At 51.0% G+C, this 12132-nt stretch overlaps 1 pseudogene; it reads right to left on the bottom strand.

Annotated features, from left to right (window-relative positions):
* Positions 1–596: 596 nt before the first annotated feature.
* On the bottom strand, positions 597–715 carry LOC134896711 (5S ribosomal RNA; annotated as a pseudogene).
* Positions 716–12132: the final 11417 nt, after the last annotated feature.

Below are 12132 nucleotides of genomic sequence, written 5' to 3'. Positions count from 1 at the left end.
AGGTAACCAAAAATAAATGATCAGGAAATCAATCATTACTGACGTTTGTTGGTGGTGCACCCTGAGTCAGAATTATGCTGGACAAAACAACAAAGAAAGAAGAAGACTCTTTTGTGGGTGCACTCTTAGAATTAACAGATAAAGGCTGAAATATATAGCTTATGATATATTTTATTAGTACAAGTAAAAAATGACTATTTCACTTGGTGTATCCTAGACAAACATGTTGACAAATAAACAAAATACAATAACATTGAACCATAATAATCTCCAGTCTCCTTGTTGTATTCAGGATAAATCCAGAATATGGTGACCAGATGTGAGGGTGTATTTAAATTATTAGATATCAATATTCATAACCTAAACTAGGTTAATATATCTAGATCAATGTGTATGCTTTGCTGACGATATTCAACAATAGTGGGTAAGGATCGAATGTGCACCTGCAAACTATTTGTCCTCTCATTATATAATGATAAAGAATTGGTTAATACCTGGACTGAGTGGAAAAAGATGAAAGTAAAGGATGTATAGATGTGCAAAAAGACCGTGACTCTGCTGTCAGTGTTAGGCACAGAGTACGCCCATGGCTACAGATTCTACTAAACTGGGTCTTCCTAGGCAGTCTCCCATCCTAATACTGACCCAGCCCAACACTGCTTAGTTTCCAAGATCAAACGGATTCAGGCATGTACAGAGTGGTATGATAGTAGAAGCACAATTGCACTTATTCTCTGGGATCACTGATGAGAGTTCACATCTCCTATATAATAGCCCAGATCTGTGACTTTGTGATTCATTTGCTAACGCTGGGTGGAGTCACAACACTGGGCGGAGTTAGTCAAATGAGTCACAGATCTGGCCAAATCTACAGGAGACTAGGAGCTGAAACAGATAGTATGGGCATGGCACAGGCAGGGGTGCACACCTCCAGATAGTATGGGCATGGCACAGGCAGGGGTGCACACCTCCCAGCTTTCTGCAGGAGCTTTCTTCAGGCAGAAGGAGGGACACACACTCGGCGAAAAGGGGGCATGGCTTCACGGGAGGGTCCCCGTTTTCGTCAGTGAGGGGGTATTCCCAGCGCTCTGTGAGCTGCTGGCATGCCCCCAGGGGCTGATTATGAGTCCGGGGGGCCCAGGGCACTTGAGACAGGGGAGCCCTATCTCATTGCTGTGCCTGCTGTGGGGTTGGGGGCGTGGCCTAATCGCGGGACGCGCGGCCACGCCCCTTTATGCGAATTCCGATTTTCATTTTTATTTTTTTAATGGGATTTTGGCCGCTCAGCTAGGGCTAAATCCAGAGGAGGTGGTCGCTCCCCCCTACACACCCGCACAGGCAGAAGAAAGCAGGGAGACTACTGCCTTCCTGTAACACCACAGACCTGCCAACACGCAGCAGCTGGAAGGACGGAGGGGGGGGGGGAGCTTCTGAGCTGGGACAGAGCTACTCCAGGCGGGGGGCCCCCTAAAACTGTGGGGCCAACGGTACGTACCCCCTGCCCCTCCCTTAATCCGGCTCTGCTGCTGGAACCCCTCCTTAATCTGTACCTCCTGATGCCCCCTCTCCCTCTGTCTCCACTATTCACCGCTGCTCTGCTAAGCAGAACAGCGAGTACAGGAGCTTTCCAACTGCCCCCCCCCCCCCACTGCGGGACACTGCGACCCGCGGGTGGGACAGCGGGACAGACCCCCAAAAAAGGGACTGTCCCGCGAAAATCGGGACATTTGGGAGGTATGGGGGGTGTGAGGGGTATGTCATACAGACAGACGGGCACCGGCTCACTGTGTGCTTGACCCCCCACATCGGCATACTCAGCAGGGTCTCTCTGGCGCGGAAGAGCGTCACTTTCTGGCACACTCCACGCTTCTTAGCTGCAGTTTTGTGGGGCACCTGCCGCTGTGCAGGTTCCGTACTGCCTCTGTTATCTCCAGCCCCGGCAACCCCACCGCTAGCTGCAGCGCTGGCACCCGCAGTGAGGTGCACCCAGCTCATTCACACACTTTAGCTGGCGGGTAGCGCTGCAGAAATCCGAGCTGCTTGCAGGCTCCGACCCACTCCTCCCTCCAGCCGCAGCGTCTCCTGGGAGCTAACCAGTCACTCCCAGTCTCCCCTTACCACAGTGCCCGGCAGCCGCGAGGTCCGCGCCACGTGCATGCTATGACCCCCTCCTCCCTCCAGCCGCATCATCTCCTGGGGGCTAACCAGTCATTTCCAGTCTCACCTTACCACAGTGCCCGGCAGCTGCGCGAGGTCTGCGGTGTGTGACTGAGGAGGGGGGGAGGGATGCGGACGGGCAGAGGAAGCAGGACTCCAGCCTGAGAGAGTCAGCCATGCCAAGTCTCCAGCAGCAGCAGATCCCAACAGGTTGGAGTGGAACAGCAGCAGCCAGCAGCAGTGACTCCGGTAAGACACATCTGTCTGTCACCACTGTTTTGTCCCTAATACCAAACTCTCCCGTGCCCTGTGTTCTGTCATGTCCCTGTCACCCCTGGCCTTGCCCTGCCACCCTTATCCTGGCCCTTTCACCCTTATCCTGGCCCTTTCACCCTTATCCTGGCCCTGTCACCCTTATGCTGGCCCTGTTACCCCTATCCTGGCCCTGTCACCCCTGTGCTTGCCCTGTCAACCCTATACTGGCCCCGTCACCCCTGTCCTGGTCCTGCCGCCCCTACCCTGGCCCTGTCACCCCTATCCTGTCCCTGTCATTTCTGTCCTGGCCCCGTCACCCCTGTCCTGGCCCCGTCACCCCTGTTCTGACCCTGTCACCCCTGTCCTGGCCCCGTCAACCCTGTTCTGACCCTGTCACCCCTGTCCTGGTCCTGTTACTGCATACCCTCCAACTACCTTTTATGGCATGTACAGTACCCACAGCGCCTCCAGACCTCTCCCCAATGCACCACAACTCCGCACCTTCCCCTCCACCACATGTGGCACTCCACCCCTCCCCCACATGCTGTGCCTCCAGACCCCCTACACCACCCGCGGCTCCCACTCCTCCGCCCCTTCACCACCCACAGCACCTCCAGGCCCCCTCCACCATTCACCCCCCTTATATGTCTCCCCCCACACCTGCCCCCCTCCACCCGCAGCATCTGCAGACACCCTCCTCCATCCGTGGTCCCCCCCTCATCCACCCCTCCCCAACCAATGGCACCCCCGCACCTGCCCCTCCACCACCTGCAGCACCTCCGGACCTCCTTTCCCATCCGCCGCACCACCCGTACCTGCCCCTACCCTACCCATGGTGCCTGCGGTCCCCTACCCCACCCCCGGCACTCCCGTCCCTTCCCATCCCACAGCACCTCCGGAACCCTTCACCCATCCACAACATCCCCACATCTGCCCCTCTCCCACCCGTGGCACCCCTGCCCCTCCCCCACCTGCAGTGCCTCCGGACCCCTCCCCCATCTGCATCCCCCACTCCTCTGCCCCTCCCCCACCCGCAGCACCTCCCGAACCTTCCCCATCCGGGCCCCACCCCCACTTCTGCCCCCCCTCCACCCGCAGCATCTACAGACACCATCCGCAGTCCCCCCCGCACCCGCTACATTCTGTACATTGTGCCCTGCAGGTGCTGTTCACGCCGTCGCAAGGGGCTGCGCCTCCTTCACCATTGCACGCCCTTTCATTGTGCAATATTTAACCACTAACAAAGGAATGCAGGTAATATTCCATATAATACAAATATTAAACCCCAGAAAGGCATGCAAGGGTTAAGGGGGCGTAGCCCCTTGCGATGGTGTGAAGAGCGCCCGTAGGGCGCGATGAAGCACCTAGTACTACAATATGTGAAGGAAGATTAGGGGATGGGAAAAGGCAAATAGAAAATATATCAATAAGAGGGGATCTGCTGCCGGCATTAGGCAAAGGTAAGTATATGGCATGTACTTAAATCTTCCCCTATACCAGTGTTTCCCAACCTCGGTGCTCAAGGCACTCTAACAGTCCTGGTTTTAGTGATATCCAGGCTTGAACACAGGTGACTTAATTAGTACCTCAGTTATTTTGATTTAACCATCTGTGCTGAAGCCTGGACATCACTAAAACCTGCACTGTTGGTGTGCCTTGAGGACCACAGTTGGGAATGCCTGCCCTATACCAATGGATCGCAGATGAGAGTCCAGAAAATAAGAAAAAATAGGGAGAGAGAGACATGGGGGTAAATTTACTAAGATTCGTATTTTCCCGTTTCAGGTCAAAGTTCAATAACGAATGACATCGAAAGTGTAAAACTGCAACTTTTTGAATTTATTACGACTAATTTACTAAGCTGTCGTATTCGGGTTTTTCTTTTGTTCCGATGTCGATGTCATTCGTGTTTTTTTTTCTATTTTTACGGCAGTGATTAGCAAAACACTGCCGACTTTTTAAAAATGAATCTCGGCCGGATCTGTGTGATCCGTGCTGGGGTTCATTATTATTATTTTTTTTTAAATTAAACAGTGTAAAATAAAAAAAAAATTGCGTGGGGTCCCCCCTCATAAGCATAACCAGCCTCGGGCTCTTTGAGCCGATCCTGGTTGCAGAAATATGGGGAAAAAAATGACAGGGGTTCCCCCATATTTAAGCAACCAGCATCGGGCTCTGCGCCTGGTCCTGGTTCCAAAAATACGGGGGACAAAAAGAGTAGGGGTCCCCCGTATTTTTAAAACCAGCACCGGGCTCCACTAGCTGGACAGATAATGCCACAGCCGGGGGTCACTTTTATATAGTGCCCTGCGGCCGTGGCATCAAAAATCCAACTAGTCACCCCTGGCCGGGGTACCCTGGGGGAGTGGAGACCCCTTCAATCAAGGGGTCCCCCCCCCAGCCACCCAAGGGCCAGGGGTGAAGCCCGAGGCTGTCCCCCCCCCCATCCAATGGGCTGCAGATGGGGGGGCTGATAGCCTTTGTTGTAAATGAAAAGATATTGTTTTTAGTAGCAGTACTACAAGTCCCAGCAAGCCTCCCCCGCATGCTGGTACTTGGAGAACCACAAGTACCAGTATGCGGCGGAAAAACGGGCCCACTGGTACCTGTAGTACTATTACTAAAAAAATACCCAAATAAACACAAGACACACACACCTTGAAAGTAAAGATTTATTACATACATGCACACAAACATACATACATACATACTTACCTTATGTTCACACGCAGGTCGGTCCTCTTCTCCAGTAGAATCCAAGGGGTACCTGTTGAATAAATTCTACTCACCAGATCCAGGGTCCCAGGGTCCTCGGGGCAACCATTTGTAATCCAGGTACTTGAATAAAAAAACAAAGCGGATTCCCGAGCCACGAACTGAAAGGGGCCCCATGTTTTCACATGGGACTCCTGTCCCCGAATGCCAGAAACCCACTCTGACTTCTGTCTAAGTGGGTTTCCTCAGCCAATCAGGGAGCGCCACGTTGTAGCACTTTCCTGATCGGCTGTGTGCTCCTGTACTGAGTGACAGGCGGCACACGGCAGTGTTACAATGTAGCGCCTATGCGCTCCATTGTAACCAATGGTGGGAACTTTCTGCTCAGCGGTGACGTCACTTTAGGTCAACCGCAGGGCAGAAAGTTCCCACCATTGGTTACAATGGAGCGCATAGGCGCTACATTGTAACACTGCCGTGTGCCGCCTGTCACTCAGCACAGGAGCACACAGCCGATCAGGAGAGTGCTACAACGTGGCGCTCCCTGATTGGCTGAGGAAACCCACTTAGACAGAAGTCAGAGTGGGTTTCTGGCATTCGGGGAAAGGAGTCCCATGTGAAAACATGGGGCCCCTTTCAGTTCGTGGCTCGGGAATCCGTTTTGTTTTTTTATTCAAGTACCTGGATTACAAATGGTTGCCCCGAGGACCCTGGATCTGGTGAGTAGAATTTATTCAACAGGTACCCCTTGGATTCTACTGGAGAAGAGGACCGACCTGCGTGTGAACATAAGGTAAGTATGTATGTATGTTTGTGTGCATGTATGTAATAAATCTTTACTTTCAAGGTGTGTGTGTCTTGTGTTTATTTGGGTATTTTTTTAGTAATAGTACTACAGGTACCAGTGGGCCCGTTTTTCCGCCGCATACTGGTACTTGTGGTTCTCCAAGTACCAGCATGCGGGGGAGGCTTGCTGGGACTTGTAGTACTGCTACTAAAAACAATATCTTTTCATTATCACAAAAGGCTATCAGCCCCCCCATCCGCAGCCCATTGGATGGGGGGGGACAGCCTCGGGCTTCACCCCTGGCCCTTGGGTGGCTGGGGGGGGGACCCCTTGATTGAAGGGGTCCCCACTCCCCCAGGGTACCCCGGCCAGGGGTGACTAGTTGGATTTTTGATGCCACGGCCGCAGGGCACTATATAAAAGTGACCCCCGGCTGTGGCATTATCTGTCCAGCTAGTGGAGCCCGGTGCTGGTTTTAAAAATACGGGGGACCCCTACTCTTTTTGTCCCCCGTATTTTTGGAACCAGGACCAGGCGCAGAGCCCGATGCTGGTTGCTTAAATATGGGGGAACCCCTGTCATTTTTCCCCCCATATTTTTGCAACCAGGATCGGCTCAAAGAGCCCGAGGCTGGTTATGCTTAGGAGGGGGGACCCCACGCAATTTTTTTTAAGAAAATAACCACTTTCCCACCCCTTCCCACTGATATACATGCACGGATCTCATGGATCCCTGCATGCCTATACAATCACGGATTAAAAAAGCAGGTCTGTTTTTTTTTAGCACTTTTTTACGAGTTGTAATTTTTCACGGCAGTGTTTTTTTTTTTTTTTGCTTTGCACTTCTTAGTAAATTACCGAGATTCATAGTTAAACAGCCGCGTTTTGACCGATGGTGTATTCATTCGTAATTTTTTTGTTGGACTTCCAAAAAATTACGAATGCCCTCATCACTGCCGTGATTATTGCTTAGTAAATTACCGAGATGACACTTTGATGAAAAAACGGCATCTCGGTCAAAATCGGGACCTTAGTAAATTTACCCCATGGTAGGGTTACAGAGTCAAATAGATAGATATTGACTGTAACAGGATGCTGGAGAAATCCAATATTTGCAGCATTGGCTATGAACATAGTGTCAGTTACAAATGCATTGATTCACAATCAATAATTCAGATTGACTACATAATAAGAACCGGCTGATGGAACATACAGTCTTGTGGTGTAAATAAACCAATAACAGTTCCTGTGTATATCCGTTCACGCTGCGAGCACAGTAATACTGACAGTCAGCACTGAAGGTAAATACTGTAGCTCCTCAAAATGTTAATTACCACCAAGTCACTCATGGTGTAGTGCAGTAATACCCACAAAGAACATCAGTCAGTCAATGAAAAAAAATATAAATGTTAATGCCGCATCCCCCTTTATTGTAAAGGGGTATTGGTTCAGCGGTTGTGATATCAGTTACCCGTGGTCCGAAACGAGAGGGCAAGGTGACTGAAAAGTAGAGATGAGCGCCGGAAATTTTTCGGGTTTTGTGTTTTGGTTTTGGGTTCGGTTCCGCGGCCGTGTTTTGGGTTCGACCGCGTTTTGGCAAAACCTAACCGAATTTTTTTTGTCGGATTCGGGTGTGTTTTGGATTCGGGTGTTTTTTTCCAAAAAACCTAAAAAACAGCTTAAATCATAGAATTTGGGGGTCATTTTGATCCCAAAGTATTATTAACCTCAAAAACCATCATTTCCACTCATTTTCAGTCTATTCTGAATACCTCACACCTCACAATATTATTTTTAGTTCTAAAATTTGCACCGAGGTCGCTGGATGACTAAGCTAAGCGACCCTAGTGGCCGACACAAACACCTGGCCCATCTAGGAGTGGCACTGCAGTGTCACGCAGGATGTCCCTTCCAAAAAACCCTCCCCAAACAGCACATGACGCAAAGAAAAAAAGAGGCGCAATGAGGTAGCTGTGTGAGTAAGATAAGCGACCCTAGTGGCCGACACAAACACCGGGCCCATCTAGGAGTGGCACTGCAGTGTCACGCAGGATGTCCCTTCCAAAAAACCCTCCCCAAACAGCACATGATGCAAAGAAAAAAAGAGGCGCAATGAGGTAGCTGTGTGAGTAAGATAAGCGACCCTAGTGGCCGACACAAACACCGGGCCCATCTAGGAGTGGCACTGCAGTGTCACGCAGGATGTCCCTTCCAAAAAACCCTCCCCAAACAGCACATGACGCAAAGAAAAAAAGAGGCGCAATGAGGTAGCTGTGTGAGTAAGATAAGCGACCCTAGTGGCCGACACAAACACCGGGCCCATCTAGGAGTGGCACTGCAGTGTCACGCAGGATGTCCCTTCCAAAAAACCCTCCCCAAACAGCACATGACGCAAAGAAAAAAAGAGGCGCAATGAGGTAGCTGTGTGAGTAAGATAAGCGACCCTAGTGGCCGACACAAACACCGGGCCCATCTAGGAGTGGCACTGCAGTGTCACGCAGGATGGCCCTTCCAAAAAACCCTCCCCAAACAGCACATGACGCAAAGAAAAAAAGAGGCGCAATGAGGTAGCTGTGTGAGTAAGATAAGCGACCCTAGTGGCCGACACAAACACCGGGCCCATCTAGGAGTGGCACCGCAGTGTCACGCAGGATGTCCCTTCCAAAAAACCCTCCCCAAACAGCACATGACGCAAAGAAAAAAAGAGGCGCAATGAGGTAGCTGTGTGAGTAAGATAAGCGACCCTAGTGGCCGACACAAACACCGGGCCCATCTAGGAGTGGCACTGCAGTGTCACGCAGGATGTCCCTTCCAAAAAACCCTCCCCAAACAGCACATGATGCAAAGAAAAAAAGAGGCGCAATGAGGTAGCTGTGTGAGTAAGATAAGCGACCCTAGTGGCCGACACAAACACCGGGCCCATCTAGGAGTGGCACTGCAGTGTCACGCAGGATGTCCCTTCCAAAAAACCCTCCCCAAACAGCACATGACGCAAAGAAAAAAAGAGGCGCAATGAGGTAGCTGTGTGAGTAAGATAAGCGACCCTAGTGGCCGACACAAACACCGGGCCCATCTAGGAGTGGCACTGCAGTGTCACGCAGGATGTCCCTTCCAAAAAACCCTCCCCAAACAGCACATGACGCAAAGAAAAAAAGAGGCGCAATGAGGTAGCTGTGTGAGTAAGATAAGCGACCCTAGTGGCCGACACAAACACCGGGCCCATCTAGGAGTGGCACTGCAGTGTCACGCAGGATGGCCCTTCCAAAAAACCCTCCCCAAACAGCACATGACGCAAAGAAAAAAAGAGGCGCAATGAGGTAGCTGTGTGAGTAAGATAAGCGACCCTAGTGGCCGACACAAACACCGGGCCCATCTAGGAGTGGCACCGCAGTGTCACGCAGGATGTCCCTTCCAAAAAACCCTCCCCAAACAGCACATGACGCAAAGAAAAAAAGAGGCGCAATGAGGTAGCTGTGTGAGTAAGATAAGCGACCCTAGTGGCCGACACAAACACCGGGCCCATCTAGGAGTGTCACTGCAGTGTCACGCAGGATGTCCCTTCCAAAAAACCCTCCCCAAACAGCACATGACGCAAAGAAAAAAAGAGGCGCAATGAGGTAGCTGTGTGAGTAAGATAAGCGACCCTAGTGGCCGACACAAACACCGGGCCCATCTAGGAGTGGCACTGCAGTGTCACGCAGGATGGCCCTTCCAAAAAACCCTCCCCAAACAGCACATGACGCAAAGAAAAAAAGAGGCGCAATGAGGTAGCTGTGTGAGTAAGATAAGCGACCCTAGTGGCCGACACAAACACCGGGCCCATCTAGGAGTGTCACTGCAGTGTCACGCAGGATGTCCCTTCCAAAAAACCCTCCCCAAACAGCACATGACGCAAAGAAAAAAAGAGGCGCAATGAGGTAGCTGTGTGAGTAAGATAAGCGACCCTAGTGGCCGACACAAACACTGGGCCCATCTAGGAGTGGCACTGCAGTGTCACGCAGGATGGCCCTTCCAAAAAACCCTCCCCAAACAGCACATGACGCAAAGAAAAAAAGAGGCGCAATGAGGTAGCTGTGTGAGTAAGATAAGCGACCCTAGTGGCCGACACAAACACCGGGCCCATCTAGGAGTGGCACTGCAGTGTCACGCAGGATGGCCCTTCCAAAAAACCCTCCCCAAACAGCACATGACGCAAAGAAAAATTAAAGAAAAAAGAGGTGCAAGATGGAATTGTCCTTGGGCCCTCCCACCCACCCTTATGTTGTATAAACAGGACATGCACACTTTAACCAACCCATCATTTCAGTGACAGGGTCTGCCACACGACTGTGACTGATATGACGGGTTGGTTTGGACCCCCACCAAAAAAGAAGCAATTAATCTCTCCTTGCACAAACTGGCTCTACAGAGGCAAGATGTCCACCTCATCATCATCCTCCGATATATCACCGTGTACATCCCCCTCCTCACAGATTATCAATTCGTCCCCACTGGAATCCACCATCTCAGCTCCCTGTGTACTTTGTGGAGGCAATTGCTGCTGGTCAATGTCTCCGCGGAGGAATTGATTATAATTCATTTTAATGAACATCATCTTCTCCACATTTTCTGGATGTAACCTCGTACGCCGATTGCTGACAAGGTGAGCGGCGGCACTAAACACTCTTTCGGAGTACACACTTGTGGGAGGGCAACTTAGGTAGAATAAAGCCAGTTTGTGCAAGGGCCTCCAAATTGCCTCTTTTTCCTGCCAGTATAAGTACGGACTGTGTGACGTGCCTACTTGGATGCGGTCACTCATATAATCCTCCACCATTCTTTCAATGTTGAGAGAATCATATGCAGTGACAGTAGACGACATGTCCGTAATCGTTGTCAGGTCCTTCAGTCCGGACCAGATGTCAGCATCAGCAGTCGCTCCAGACTGCCCTGCATCACCGCCAGCGGGTGGGCTCGGAATTCTGAGCCTTTTCCTCGCACCCCCAGTTGCGGGAGAATGTGAAGGAGGAGATGTTGACAGGTCGCGTTCCGCTTGACTTGACAATTTTGTCACCAGCAGGTCTTTCAACCCCAGCAGACTTGTGTCTGCCGGAAAGAGAGATCCAAGGTAGGCTTTAAATCTAGGATCGAGCACGGTGGCCAAAATGTAGTGCTCTGATTTCAACAGATTGACCACCCGTGAATCCTTGTTAAGCGAATTAAGGGCTCCATCCACAAGTCCCACATGCCTAGCGGAATCGCTCTGTGTTAGCTCCTCCTTCAATGTCTCCAGCTTCTTCTGCAAAAGCCTGATGAGGGGAATGACCTGACTCAGGCTGGCAGTGTCTGAACTGACTTCACGTGTGGCAAGTTCAAAGGGCATCAGAACCTTGCACAACGTTGAAATCATTCTCCACTGCGCTTGAGACAGGTGCATTCCACCTCCTATATCGTGCTCAATTGTATAGGCTTGAATGGCCTTTTGCTGCTCCTCCAACCTCTGAAGCATATAGAGGGTTGAATTCCACCTCGTTACCACTTCTTGCTTCAGATGATGGCAGGGCAGGTTCAGTAGTTTTTGGTGGTGCTCCAGTCTTCTGTACGTGGTGCCTGTACGCCGAAAGTGTCCCGCAATTCTTCTGGCCACCGACAGCATCTCTTGCACGCCCCTGTCGTTTTTTAAAAAATTCTGCACCACCAAATTCAAGGTATGTGCAAAACATGGGACGTGCTGGAATTTGCCCAGATTTAATGCACACACAATATTGCTGGCGTTGTCCGATGCCACAAATCCACAGGAGAGTCCAATTGGGGTAAGCCATTCCGCGATGATCTTCCTCAGTTGCCGTAAGAGGTTTTCCGCTGTGTGCGTATTCTTGAAACCGGTGATACAAAGCGTAGCCTGCCTAGGAAAGAGTTGGCGTTTGCGAGATGCTGCTACTGGTGCCGCCGCTGCTGTTCTTGCGGCGGGAGTCCATACATCTACCCAGTGGGCTGTCACAGTCATATAGTCCTGACCCTGCCCTGCTCCACTTGTCCACATGTCCGTGGTTAAGTGGACATTGGGTACAACTGCATTTTTTAGGACACTAGTGAGTCTTTTTCTGACGTCCGTGTACATTCTCGGTATCGCCTGCCTAGAGAAGTGGAACCTAGATGGTATTTGGTAACGGGGGCACACTGCCTCAATAAATTGTCTAGTTCCCTGTGAACTAACGGCGGATACCGGACGCACGTCTA

This window comes from Pseudophryne corroboree, chromosome 3 (genome assembly GCF_028390025.1).
Source record: "Pseudophryne corroboree isolate aPseCor3 chromosome 3, aPseCor3.hap2, whole genome shotgun sequence".
In the NCBI taxonomy this organism is placed as follows: domain Eukaryota; kingdom Metazoa; phylum Chordata; class Amphibia; order Anura; family Myobatrachidae; genus Pseudophryne; species Pseudophryne corroboree.
The sequence above is the reverse complement of the archived record's forward strand: the minus strand, read 5'-3'. Positions and strand labels throughout refer to the sequence as shown.